Genomic DNA, 14798 nt, shown 5'->3' on the forward strand with positions numbered 1-14798 from the left:
GAGGCTTAAGAACTCGTTCGTTCCGGGTCCACATCAGAGACCCTTAAAAACAACAGGCCTGTTTGATACATTCAGGATCTGTCCCTTTTCGGCTTCTGTCCCCTCTATCTATCTGCTGCTGTTAAGTGACATTCCTCATTCAGAGCGCCTCTCAGTCCTTCTGCCTCTGTAGATTTGTTTAGAGTAGAGAGCTGTGTGTGCTAGCTGAGAGTTACATGAATGAGTGTTTGTGTGAGTTTACTGAAAGGGGACCAGGGACTGTATGCATGTGTGGATGTCATTGGTTAAAAACTACAAAGAAAGCACGAACAAAGAAATATTCTGTTCAAGTATTCAAAGTGGTTGATTAAATGGTTTTGCTGTTGGTGTTTTCAAACTTTTCGATAACTCTGTCATGTCATGGAAGCATTTATCATATTTGATTGGCCAATTAGAGCAACCAAAAACAGCTGTAAAACCTTTGTTTTTCTGTAAAAACATATCACAGATGTAAGGACTTCTGACCAAACAGAAAGGAAACGGGACTTTAAAAACTGCTGACTCCGCTTACATTATCAAACCCATTTTGGCTTTATCAAATTACAAACCATGTTTCGGTGGGAAATTATATCTTCACTAAAGAGAAAGTTTAAAAAGAATTAAAATGAAGTTAAAGCAAACTCCAAGACACAACGAGTAGCCTAATTCAAGTTATACAATCAATTTTGATTAAACTATTAAGTTACAAGGTTTTGTGATTGTGAGGAAGTTGGAGTGTATGCAGTGTTGAGTGTGTGTTTGTGTGTGTGTGTGTGTGTGTGTGTGTGTGTGTGTGTGTGTGTGTGTGTGTGTGTGTGTGTGTGTGTGTGTGTGTGTGTGTGTGTGTGTGTGTGTGTGTGTGTGTGTGGATGTCTACAACACAATACAATACAAAAAACTGGCAAAAAAGGCAGTGTGCAGGCCAGGGAGTGAGCTCAAACAACTCAAACCATAATAATTTTTTGGGGGGGATTTAGTAAGCACAATTTCAGTTGAAACACATCCAACAAGCAAATAAAATGTTCTGCTTTGGTAGCCTAACAGGAGAAAAACAAAAAATATATAATTAGTTTAGTTTATTAGTTTATTTGAATCAGGGACAGTGTACAAGAAAAAAAATCTCAGTAGAGAAGAGATGCTTTGTACCAGATTTAGCTAACTAGCTTATTTCCATCTGTTGTCTGTAATCAGAAAAGAATACAAATGTTTATAATAAAAAATGACCCTTGTGAAATGCATTGTACCCTTTTTAATTAGACTATAGGTTATGAACTAATTATTGGGTTTGTATATATTTATATGAATTGTGCTTCATTCTCTTACTTTTTATAATGTTTGTCAAACACTACTTTAACCTGCTCATCTTACTTCACTTCCATGCTCTTCATTCTCTTAAGTTTGAAGTCATATCATTATGAACTTAACTTATCCACACACACTCACATGCACATCACCGAATTCCCCTCTGTGATTAATAAAGTATTTCTGATTCTGACCAATTAACGTGTTCTGAGCTGTCTTGAGTAGCGCCTTCCGGACTCCAATACATCTACACCTCATTTTAAATGTATTATTTGCAGACAGTGATAATTGCAAACAATATAAAAAAACGGATGATAATCAATCCGTGTTGTTATCTGTCCATTTATAAATTGGAAAGTGTCTTTGGAGTAGCCACAGTCAGGCAGCAACTAGTCTTTGTATACATCTCTGTTTTTTCCAAAAATAATTTCTAACCAAGAGAGCATTTTCCTCATGCATTCACATATTATCGTCTGCCTGTAAATGTTCACCATTTGGACATAGACCAAACAGATAAAAAACTGGTCCATGAGTTAGACCAAAGCAAAAAAAACAATACAGGGCTCGAAACAGTAGGTCTTATCACTGAACACCCTGTGATTATCAGAGGAATCAGAGTGGATGAAATTAAACTTACTGAGCCAGTTCATAGTTCCTTTAATTGACCCAAGACTCAGCATAACAATGTTGTTGCTTATTTTACTTTGAAAGGGTATTTGTATCGAAGAACCTTTACACTTTCTACCAAAGGGTATGTTCTCTTAGCAGCCCCTCTTGTTGACTTGGTTGGTCCCACAAAGAGAAGGGTAAGAATATTACAGAGACAGACACACATGGGAAACTCGATGTGGGCTGTAGAGTTGTCCTTAACAGCTGACTTTCTCTCTGTGTCCTCTTCTCGCTTAAAGGCTAAAGTCATTGCTAAATATTTGAACTTTTCAGTCTCTCTAAATATTAACCTGAGCATTCAGATCAGTGATTTGTGACTTAACTGTCAGTTCCTGTGCGTCTCTTTTTCCCCGACTGTTTGATACCCCGACATGAACCCTATTCACCAGTGGGGTCAACTATGTGAGGTGTGCTGGGTTCACGTTGTGAGGCACATCAGAGCTGCTTAAACAGTGCACAGAGAAGCAGCAATGGCACCATGATTTCTTCAGCTGCACTAAAACAAGTCAAGTATTTAAAACATTTCCACTCCGACATGTTGTGAATGCGGGGAAATAAGAGCTTTCAGCACCCTTCACTTCCACCACTCCGTATCTATGCCCTGCAGCCTGCACAGACAAAGTGGATTAGACTCTGATAGCAGCTTTTCAGGTGTCACATGTTTGTGAAATAATGTGTGTGTTTGTGTGTGTGCATGTGTATCCTAGCTGTCATTTAATCCATCCTCAGGTTGCCCTGCTCCTGCACCCCGCATGTCCACTCTGCCTCTCACAGACCAATCACATTCCACATTCCTCCACCTTCCCAGGATCCCAGGGACCCAGGGTGCATGGCTGTAGGGCGTTACCATGGCGTTGGGGTGATGAGGTCACCCCCCTTTGGTACTCCGGTGGTGAGATGAGAGCCGATAGGAGGGGGTAGAGAGAGACAGAGAGAGAGAGAGAGAGAGAGAGAGAGAGGGATGGGGGAAAGGAGAAAGAGCTAATCAAGACCCACTAAGTACCCAAGCATAACATTGCCTAACATACATACCCTTAATCCTGAACCTACTTTCCTACTTAACCCTTAAACAAAGCCCTAACCCCGAAACGGCCCTTTTGGGGATATCAGGGCTGTTTAAAAAAAAATATTATTATATTAAAATATATTTAAAAAATGTATTTTCTGTTCCAAAAATAACCCTTCCCTCAAAAACGTACATTTGTCCTCACAAAGTTTGAGATACAAGAGCACACACACAAAACGTAGGCTACATTTAAAGTCTTTCATTTGGTATTTACTTGCACCTCTGTCCTTGCTCAGACCGCCAATGAGAGACGTTCCCCAAGACTTTGTCCTTGTTTATATACAGTCAATGGCAGCTGCCCATAAACCGCTATTTAAAATGAGAAATATACTGTATGTATGTTAGTCAGAGATCTCCTTTAAAGGGTGTTAAACAACAGAGCTGCAGTAAAGACAAGGAGGAGGATGGGCAAAACCAAAACACTACAACTATGTAGTTACTGCTATGTGGACACCTTAGTGGACCTGTTGTACAGAAAGGGTTCAGGCTGCAGCACTTATGTAGCCATGATAAACAACCACATTTTGTTCCTATTATCTCAACCTATATCATATGTAAGGGATCCTGAGGGGAAAACATTTGCATCACTTTTGTTCAACGTCTTCAAACTTTAACATCCTTAAATCTTTCATCTGTTTTGAGGAAAGAGCGTAAACAAGTTTAGATAACAGGGAAACCCACTACTGCCACAGGGAGCAGCTTTGAAGGGTTCTTACCAGAACCAGAAACCTTAACTGGCTAATTGTTAACAGTCATTCTACTATTTGCTTTCCTTTTTTTGTCCTTAGCCTTGCAAAATATTATTGAATTTGCAAAACATGCTGATCCACTTGAAGTGAGATAACTACTGTCTTAAATACTTCATCCAAGAGTGTCCAGGAAGCACATGTTCAACACCTTTAAATTCTCACTGAGAGATAAAGGGGTGAAGTGTGCATGGCAGAAACTTTTGGGTTGAATCCAGAGAAGCACTTAAAGGGTCAGAAGAGTTGACACAGCAACTCAATCTTTCTGCCTCTCCTCTCCTTGTTTTTAGTCAGTCTAGACTAATACAGTCCTAGTCCTGCCTGAGGTAACCAGTAAAGCATGAGACAGGCTCCAATATGTCCAAAACTCCGCTGCCAGATTCCACATCCACACCAAGCCCTGGCAGCACATCACCACAACCCTCATCCACCTCCACTGGCTCCCAATAAGATCTCAAATCAAATAGAAAATACTCCTCCTCACTTATAAATCCCTCCATGCCTTAGCCCCTCAGTACGTCTCCGACCTCCTACCTCGCCCTGAAACCTCCTGTCCTGGGACACTGGCCTGCTCTCCATACCACACACCAGACTCCCCGCCTATGGAGACAGGACCTTCAGTGTCACAGCCCCCCACCCTCTGGAAGACCCTCCCCTCAAACATTACCAATGCCTCGTCTTTGGACTCTGGATTGAAAAACTTTCTCAAACACCATCTGTTCTCCACAGCCTGCAACCTCCCTTATCTCTGCCTCTCCGGGGCGCCAGTAGCGTAGCGGTTAGTGCACGACCCATGTGCGGAGGCCGCCTGGGTTCGAATCCGAGCTGCGGCTCCGTTCCTGCATGTCATTCTTCTCTCTCGCTCTCCCTGATTCACAGCTCTATCCACTGTCCATTCTCTACAACAAAGGCACTAAAAGCTCCCCCAAATAATCCACCTCTCCATATGTCTCCCATGCGTTGCTTTCTGTTTCAGTTTGGTTTTTGTTTACTTCTTTGTCTGGTCCCTCCAACCTTGTAAAACATCCTTGGGTCCCTTGAAAGGCTCTGTATAAATCCAATCTATTATTATTATCATAATTATGCATTGCATTGTATATTTTTAGGCAGAAAGCTTCAGATGAATAATTCTGTCAGACACATGGGAGGGGGTTCCTGCCTCCTATCTCTTTGTTATATGACCCACTTCATCACTTGCACTGTTGAGTTGTTATGGGCTCAACACACATATTAAATGTCTGTTCAGATATAAATTATGATTGATTCATATCACAACAGCTGCATCTGCTTCTCTAATCTCAACATATCTCACTCACTCTCTTCTTTTCCTTTTGCATCCCGTCTTCTCTTTAGATATGAGACAGAAGTTATCGCAGAGACAACATGTGTTTCCATGTACCGTCAAGAGCACGCTAAAAAACATACAGCAGTCACCAGTTATTTATGATCTACCGTGATCGGCCTGGTTTCTGTCTCTCAGTCTGTCCCCACACACACACCAACACAGACACATACACACACACTTGCTGAGAGACAGAGCGCAGACAGGCAGGATGGAGAAGAGTGGTGAGGAGTGTCGAAGGATACATGACCAAATATTTCAAAGGAAATCCATGAAGCATTACTGTCAGAAACACACACACACACACACGCATGCACACAAACCTACACACACACTTTTCTGTGTAAAAATTCAAAATATGTTGTTGAGTATAAATGACCCAAACATCCTAAAAAAATGAAGGCCACTGTTCTTAAAGGCCCTGGCACACCAAGGAGATCGCTCACCGTCGGTCCAACTTGGTGAGCGATCGTTGCCCTAGTTTTTGCGGTGTGTCCAGCTCCGTCGCTACCCATCAGCCCCTGTCTCTTTTTTTGCGTATGATGCGACATTTTGAATCGGCGCCGATCAGCGCGGTTGGTGTTATGAATCACTCTGATTGGCTGTACATGCTCAGCTAACTGAATCAGTGCACGAGAAGAAAAACAGAAAGCAAGTACACATTTTAAACTTTTTATCAGACATTATTCTCGATTAGAAGTACTTTTATGACAAGTGGTGAGCGACAGCCGTCTAAAAAAAGTATCATAACAATGGTTTAAATATCCGCATTCTTCTCCATCCTCTTTCTCTTCAATGCTTTAAAAATTGACTTAAACACACGATTCAATTCATCCCAACCTCAATGTATTTCCCTCATGTTTGTTGTCATTGTAAGCAACATTTGCACATTACCCTAACGGACCAATATGTAAGATATTTACTGAATGAAATCATAAATTGACCTTACTCTATCAACAGACATGAAGGAAACATGTTTGTTGAAGTGCTGCAGCCAGTATGTCCTTGTATGTTCTGATTTTGTTTTGACAAGAGAATTGAGGCGGCTTTAAGGCACCCCACCACATCCATTTTGGCAACCCCTCCGTTTTCCAGGTAAACAGCAAACCAACAGGTGTTGCAGTGATAGAAGCCTTCCCCTTTTTGGAATGAAGATTACAGACTACCGCCGCCTGCTGGCATGGAGAGTTTTTTTCTCTCACCAAGCGCAGAACATATGCGGTGGTTGGCAGTGGGCTGTAGTCTTTGCGGTGTGTTCAAGTGCAACCTTTTAGACCAAGACAAAAGGCGACGGCTTTTGTCGTCACTAGCTCTTTGCTGTCCGCTTGGTGTGTCAGAGCCTTAACCTGACTTAAAACACAAAGACGGAGTTAGAGAGATAGGTACTGTGATGAGAGTCGGTCAGTAAAGTGTCACAATGAAATCATCACTATACATAAAGATAACAGAAAACAGCGATGACCCCATGAGGGGTTTGTATCTGGGGAGCAAATGAAGCCTCCTTTGTTCAGCGCAGTGACATATTTATGCAGATAGTTTGTTCTCAGCTTGTCTGTTTCTCTTTTTAGTGACTGCACTCATTTGATCCTGATAGCTCACATGTGGTTGAGGCCGATCGCTGACAAACTGACCCTCATAGATGGAGAGATGGAGAGATGAAGCATACAGTCTTGCTGAAGACAGGAAACCCTGGGAGGAGCTCACTGTGAAGTTATGTCTCTGTCAGCGAGGTGAAAAGCTGTGAGGAAAGACATATGCTGCATGTTTTCCTAAACAACACAAATGTACAGTGAGAGCTGTAATCTGCTCTGGACCACGTTTGTTCCCAATTATGATTTTTTTTCTTCTTCTTCTGTGAAACCTGCTGCGAATGCTGAGTCATACTGTACTGTGTGGGGTTTTTAAACATCAATAACCTTGAAATGTCGTCTGGATTAACAATAATATGATACCCTTGAATCTGGAGAGGTTTTTTTTCCTGACCTCGTATGCTAAATCAAGAGGACGTCTGCAGCTAAAGTTCCACAATCAGGATGGGACACCGATGGCGCAAAACCAAAATAATGGAAGAGAAGTTCAAACTTAGTTTGAAACCTGACATATAAAACGAAGGAGAAGACAAATGTTGTGATACTGACGCTCCTCTGAGAGATTATTTGTGTTAGCCTGTGATCGAAATATAAGTCAAAAGCCCAGAAATGATAAGAGAGCAGACCAAATAAATGTGCTCGGAGACAAAGACAAATCTACATCTATGAGGTCCTGACATGTTGGACCGGTCTCAGATTCTCATAGCGTGAGTTTGGTCTCAGTTATCCATCTCATCTCCCCTGTGGTCAGACTTAATAACAATATATTATATATATATATATATATTTTACTTAAACATAACATAATATACACCATGTTGCAATGTGAAGAGTCATGGTCGGGACATATGTGTGTTTGTGATTTGGTTAATCAACACTCTCCACTTTGTCTTGTCTCTGTTTCCTGCAATCACAGTTTACATCAGATTTAACAATCCCAGTCTTTCCACTGCTCTGCTTTGTGGAGACTCCTGCTTTTTTTCCCTCCTCTCCCTCTCCCATGCAGAAACACACACACACACACACACACACACACACACACACACACACACACACACACACACACACACACACACACACACACAGCGTAGTGTTGATTACCCATGTCTAAACACAGCATGTTCGACAAGGGTCGCCTGCAGCCTGCAGGTAAAGAGTAATGGGTTCCAGATTTGGTGTGTGGGCGTTTGTTGGTTTTCTGTATCTGCTGGTCAAAAGTGCAACGAATGTTAGTGCTTAATTATCACAGTTCCAAAGTAGGCTTAGAGTACAGCATAATGAGATGGAAAAAAAGATCTTCTCTCTGGCAACACTGCTTCATTTTTCCATTTGTTCCTATCTTCTTCTCTTCCTTTTGTCCCTCTGCTTATTCCTTTTTCCCTAACCCCCCTGCTTCACTTTTCTACTCATGCCCCTTGTCTTTTTATAAAGTCAAAATCTGAAAAATTTCAATTTTGTAATTCAAGACAACAAAGGACATTCTTTTTTCCGTATCTTTTTGATCGTTTGTACCTACACTTTGTCGATATCCCCTAACTCGCCTACCATGTTTCAGAGATGGTGGGACACCAAACCTGTCTCTTAGGGACTCATATTTGACTAGACCCTGACTTTAAACTGACCTTCGTTCCTTCTGTTAGACTGTGACCTTCAGAGCATGTGGTTGCACACGTGTCAAAACAACATTCATCACGTCTAAAGCGGCTGCTGTTCCCTGAGCGCTGCTCTCATTTCTTTTCATCCCTCTCTTCCGCCTTCATCTTGGCTCTTATGGATTTCAATTTTTTCCTCGTCCATTTTTAAGATCCTAACCTCCTTTTGATTTGCCTCTCTTCATGAGGCTCACTCTCTCCGTTCTCCCCACCCATGTCTTAATCACACAGTATGTCGAATGTTTACACTAAAATAAATAAACTAATTTAAAATGGACTACACCTTGTTGTTGAGTACTTAAATTACCTCTAAAATTTCCAAGAGTAAGTCAGAGAAATGATCGTAGTTGTAGTGTCTTGTCACATCGGCCGTCATGACGGACACGGCATGTTTATCGTTGCCGTGGAAACACCGGATGTTACATCAAAGACCACTACATAATAAAGCGGGAACTGCTACTGAAAGCTGCCGTACTGTTGCTCTATGTGAAGGTCGAAGGTCCTCTTTTGTAATTGTTTTTAATCAGAGCCCCCTGGTGGCTAAATGTAAATACTGTGTGTTTAAGAAAAGTGTCTTAATACACATGAATCTTTCATTCTAATGATGCAAATGGAAACAAACAGGGACAGAAACAACTTGATGAATATGAATATAGATAATTGTCCAATTCCTGATATTTTTAATCTGTCATCCGTTTCCCTTTTTTTTTTTTCCACTTCTGATCATCTCTCCAGACCTCTTTTCTCCCCTCTCCATTTTTCTTCCATTTCACCTTCTTTCTGTAATATTTCACTGCTCCCTCTCTACTTTTCCTCCTCTGCTGTGGAAAGACGGACGATGAGGTCATAAATCAGAAGAAGTGAAGCGGTGTGGAAGAACAGGTTTGAGGGTCAGCGCCTTCGGGAACACTCCTATATAACTCCCACTGGGACGTCAGGATTCAATATAAGCACTCTGCCTCAGTCTCTTCATCATTCTACTTAGTCTTTCTCATTCTGTCTCGACTTTACACTATTTGCCCTCGCTCTTTCTTTAGCTGTTTTTTTAATTTTATGTAACAGGTAAGTGAAGAGGTCAAACACCTGACAGCTGAAGACCTGTTTCTTGTAAATGGATGGTTTGATTAAATTATAGAGATCTGCAGGATAAAGATTTTGTTCAGGCTCAGCTCATTCCAACAAGACTTTGACAGACAGAGAAATACAAAGAGAAGGCCAAAACCAACACCAGCGCTCTAAAGTCAAATTGTAAGCACATTTAGGGGTTGGACATGCATGAAAAAGTAAGTTTTAGAAGCTTGATGGAGCCGCATTGACTTGGAATAAAGTTTACTAAAGCAATGTTGCAATGATTTATTATAAAAACCAAACAGCTATAGGGGCGCCGGTAGCATAATGGTTAGTAAGCGTGCCACATGTACAGAGGCTCTAGTACTCTAAGTGGGCGGCTGGGGTTCAAATCCCACCTGTGGCTTCTTTCCCCACTCTCTCTCTTTCCCCGATTTCTGACTCTACCCACTGTTCACTCTCTAAATAAAGGCAGAAGAAGCCCAAAAATAAACCAGCTTTGACAAACCTCAGCATACACTCAACTTGTCCTCCTACATTCTTTGAAAAATCAACATGTGGCCATACATTCAATATATCAGCATCTCCAAAGCTGCAGTATAGGGAAGACTTCTTGATTGTCTACATCTAAGAGGAAAAGAGTCTCAAAAGTTTCATGTAGAAATCACTGAAGCTGAACGAAACTATTCTGGGGGAAAGTCACACAAACTACACCTGACATCATGTCTACATGGCTGCTTGTCTTGTTCCATCTGAATTTAGACTCTCCAGCAATGACAAAGTGAAAGTAAGTTCATGCTAATTTCAGGCGCAACATTGTGTTGTAACAGCCTGGAGGAGCACTGAGATACCAACAGTTGGACATTTTAAAAGTGTTTTCAACAGTCTAGCCCCGGAAAAGACAACATAATATTTCTCTGCATAACAGCTTCATGGGATGTTTTCTATTAGGGTTAGGGTCAGATAGCTTCTAAAGTTATTTGTAGTTTAGAGATTGATCAACAGAGAATCAACCTGTTACCCTTCAGAGTCACATCCTGCACACAGTCATTTAGAGGTTGTCTCGATTAACTAGATAATTATCTCGGAATAACGAGTTACAGCACATTTTCTCTGCGCCACACTGGTTGCTTTGTTATTGTGTAGACCTGACAGAAACACATTAATATACATTATTAAATGGAGGCTGCATCCAGTCAGATGTATTTTTTAAAAAGAGGCACCTACAGTTGCTTATTATCAAATGGGAAAACCAGGAATAAGGCTTTCAGGTATTTACTCAACCAAGAAAGAGAATTTAACTCACTAAATGTACGATTAATCATTAAGCCGATCACTTCAAGCTATATAATTTTTATTAATCTTATAAATCCAAATACAAGACATGCATGATGTGAAGAAGTTCAGGACAAAAGGCAAAGATTTAAATCAAAGCTGACCTGCACAAAACCCTGAAAACAAAAGAAATATGGAGCAGCAGCAGGTTCATATGTTCAACATCAGTTCTCCGTCTCCGAGGACGTAAATCAGCTAAACTAATCACTGATTCAGTATGCAGGAGTAAAAATCCCACAAAACGTTTTTTTTTTTACAAATTCCCCCGCAGGACAGAGCAAGGAACTCAGGGAAATATTATCATGTTCCTGAGAGTGTGATTAATGTTCAAGATGTTCAAACAAACACACACACCGCAAATCAGTCCCACTCACTGCCTGACATACCTGCAGGCTGTAGATAGTACAGCAGGTCACTTCTTTTTATTTACATCTAAAGACAGAGAAAGCACACAGTCTGCGTCGTCTGTGATGGAAAGATTACAGTGAATAGGTTTTCTGTTTTTGGATAAAATCAGAATCTCAGTACACTCAGTCGGGTTTACAAAGTTATCCGTGAGACGATCCTTTTCCTCTCATACACAAATAAACTCTCAGGGAGGTTTCTGCCCCTCTGCAGTGTTGTATATATAAATGCTGGTTTTAGCTCGGAGGCAAATTCAGGCTACTCTTACATACAGGCAACATACCAGCTTTGAAAGTTGTTGTTCCTTGGTTTCTGGGACAGACCGTTCACTCTCTGTGAACATGAACGACCCGCTTCTAAAAGCCACAAGCCAGAGGACAGGAGCGGGAACACTGTAATGTCATTAAGATGTTTAACCTGGTGCTGCTCTGCTGATGCTGAACTGGAGGCTAACTCTGTGGGAACATGCATGTCAAAAACTCTACATTCAGTGGGGCTTCTGGCTACAGCTGAACTTTTAATTTAGAGCTTGATCAACAGAGAATCACCCTGTCGTCCTTCAGAGTCACAACCTGAACAATTTAAAGGCTGTCTGGATTAACTAGATAATTATGTCAGAATAACGAGTTAAGAGGTGTTGGAATTTGCTCTGCACCAAACTGATGCCTCGGTTGCACTCTGTGGGGATTCAGTGTTTTCAGCAATTGCCTTATTATTTCTTAGTCAGCCTGAATGCATTTCGGATTCTTCACGTTATACTAGTGAAGCATGTCTTATCATCACAGCTGATCCTGAAAGATCAGAGCGGAGTTTGCATCTAAACTGCAGATCTAAGTTGCCAGCTGTGCAAAGTCCGCAAACTAATAACAATAATGTTACGTAGAGACCATATAAGACCTGAGTATCACCAAATGTGTCAACCCAAACCAAAATAAAACAGTGTGGGAATGTTTGCTTCTTTAAGTGGTATAATTAAGATCTTCTGTTCTCTCTCCCTCCCTGATGACCTTCTCTATCCACTGTCCTGTAAAATAAAACTAAAAGCCCCCCCCACCCCTCTGAAAATCTTAAAAATACTGCAGACATGATGCGAGCTCTGTTAGCCCATTAACTGCAATTTCCGTTGTGTGTTAGCATCACACTACTGACTACCCCCCCCCCCCCCCGCCCAAACAAGTTTCTTCTTTTGAGGTTTTTGGTGGTAAATCCCTCAGTTTCCCTTCTATTAAAACATTAACATTTTTCTCTGTTCTGTTCTTGTGACCATTTCTCAAAATGAGCAATGCACTTCTTGGGAAACTCTTTCTCTGCTGTCAAATAACTCCCAGGCACCTTGTTGCTGTCATGCTTTTAAAATAGTTTCCTCGTCTGCAGCTCTCCGCCGTCAATTTTATGTTTGATCGATACCATCCACATCCACATCCAGCCTATTCACCTCCACTTCTCATCAGAACCAGCTGTCCTGTGGGTCCTCACAGTGAGCTCATCAGATCACATCCATCCTGAGCTGCAATGAGGCCGTTCTTTTTTCCTTCACAACCACCTGTGTCTGGACTCCATTCACTCAAAAAAAAAGGGAAAAAATATTTTGAGCGAATTTTGGAGTTTAAAGGCAACTTTAAAATGCTTTTTTATTAAATTATTTTAGTAAGGGGCACCCGGATAGCCTAGAGGTTATGTTGCGCGCCCCATCTATGGAGGCTGTAGTCCTCATTGCAGCGGCTGTGGGCTCATATCAGACCTCTGCCATTTTCTGCATGTCCTCCCCCCCCCTCCTCCAAACATTGTATCAAACCTTACAGAGATGGGCTTACTTTGCTTCTTTTATAAGTTAAAGGCAGGGTTGGTAATTTTCTCCAGATACACTTTTTAAGATTTTGGTTGAAATTGTCTTGACAGACATTAATAACTCATGTTCTCTGAAAAAGGAACAAAGAAAAACCGTCATCCATATCAGTTGTAAGCCTGTAAAAACTTCGACCAATATCTGCCACGAGGTACCAATCTGATGAACCAATCACAGCCTCCCTGTCTCCCTGCTCATTCTCTACCACTTGCGTGGACTAGCCCACACTCAAACATTAGCGAAGGTCCGTTTCTGGACCAATGGCGCTTGTGCATGTAAGTGAGGGGCGTGGCTTTTGAGGGAGCACAGAGGGGAGGGGTTGGGTGCAGACAGAGCACTGAGGGAATGCTACTTTCAAATTCATGCTAGTTTTCGAAAATTATGAACCCTGCCTTTAAGGCTTGTGTGTGAACTAGTGCTGTAAAGCTGTAGGAAACTTCAGCCTGCTATCAGAGTTACATAGTTCAGTAAAGAGGCAACTGGGCTGCACTGTGAAAATGGGCGGCACTCTCCACGATGAAGGTCATTGTACTAGTTTGACCTTTGAAACTATTTTAACGTTAAAGTGGAAACGTTACATTGTGTTTTTGGAACTTCACTTAAAAACTTAATAAACTGATGTGATAAAAAAATATAATGAGGATTGTGAAGGGTCGTGTGAAAAGATAAAAAAAAGCCAAACTATTGTATGATATCATTGTTATTACTTGCACATATCTCTGTTAAGCTTAAAAAAATGGAATGCTTAATCAGTGTAGATTTTATTTCGTTGAAGGAAATCAGTCATTTACATGTGAACCGTGCATGTAAACTCAAGTTAGGCATGCATTGTATGTTTTAAGCTCCTGTCAGTGCTAGCAGTGTGTAAGGCTCAGTGTTCATCTCTGTTCCAGAGGAAGTGAGAGTAGCTTTTGGGTGGATTTTCCCTTTAAAGTCCAGCCATGGGAAACCGCGCAGTGACAACAGACTCCCTGCTGAGCAGACCGAATCTGGGAGCTCTGTTCCAACTGAAGTATGTGTAAGCATGTCCAAGAGCATGTGTGTTTTGCAAGTGTGTGCAAACAGTTCACACAAACACACCCACGCACACACACACACACACACACACACACACACACACACACACATAACTCTGGTCTGGATCATTTTTAACATGTGTCTGCTGGGATCTGTGTATCAGCTGAAGGTTCATACAAGAATTGGTTTGGACTTTGGATCATCTGAGGCTACTGTGATCTTCAATCTCCATAAAAACACTGTGTGCCTGTGTGTAAGTGTGTGTGTGACTGTGTGTGCTTGATGGATTGCCTCTTTGGCAGGAAGATTTGTCACTCAGCAGGGGAGAGCACGGCTAAAACACACATACACACACACACACACACACACACACACACACACACACACGCACACACACACACAGGCGCACACACACAGGCGCACACACATAGGCGCACACACACACACACACACACACACACACACACACACACACACACACACACACACAGGCGCAGACACGGAACAAAGATGGTTACAGTTCTGTTGGTGATGAGAGAGAAAGAGGGGAATCAAGTGTGTTTCTGCATCAGGTTATGATGGGAGCCTCTCTCAGGATGTGTGCTTGTGTTTGTAATATGACTCAAAAGGTCAAGTATCTGTGAATACATTTACTAAAAGTGTGAAAGCTATTTCTTGCATAAAAAGAACTCTGATGGTGTGCATGTGTGTTTGTTTGTAGCCTGTAATGCGTAGTGACAGTA

This window comes from Labrus bergylta, chromosome 12 (genome assembly GCF_963930695.1).
Source record: "Labrus bergylta chromosome 12, fLabBer1.1, whole genome shotgun sequence".
NCBI lineage: Eukaryota > Metazoa > Chordata > Actinopteri > Labriformes > Labridae > Labrus > Labrus bergylta.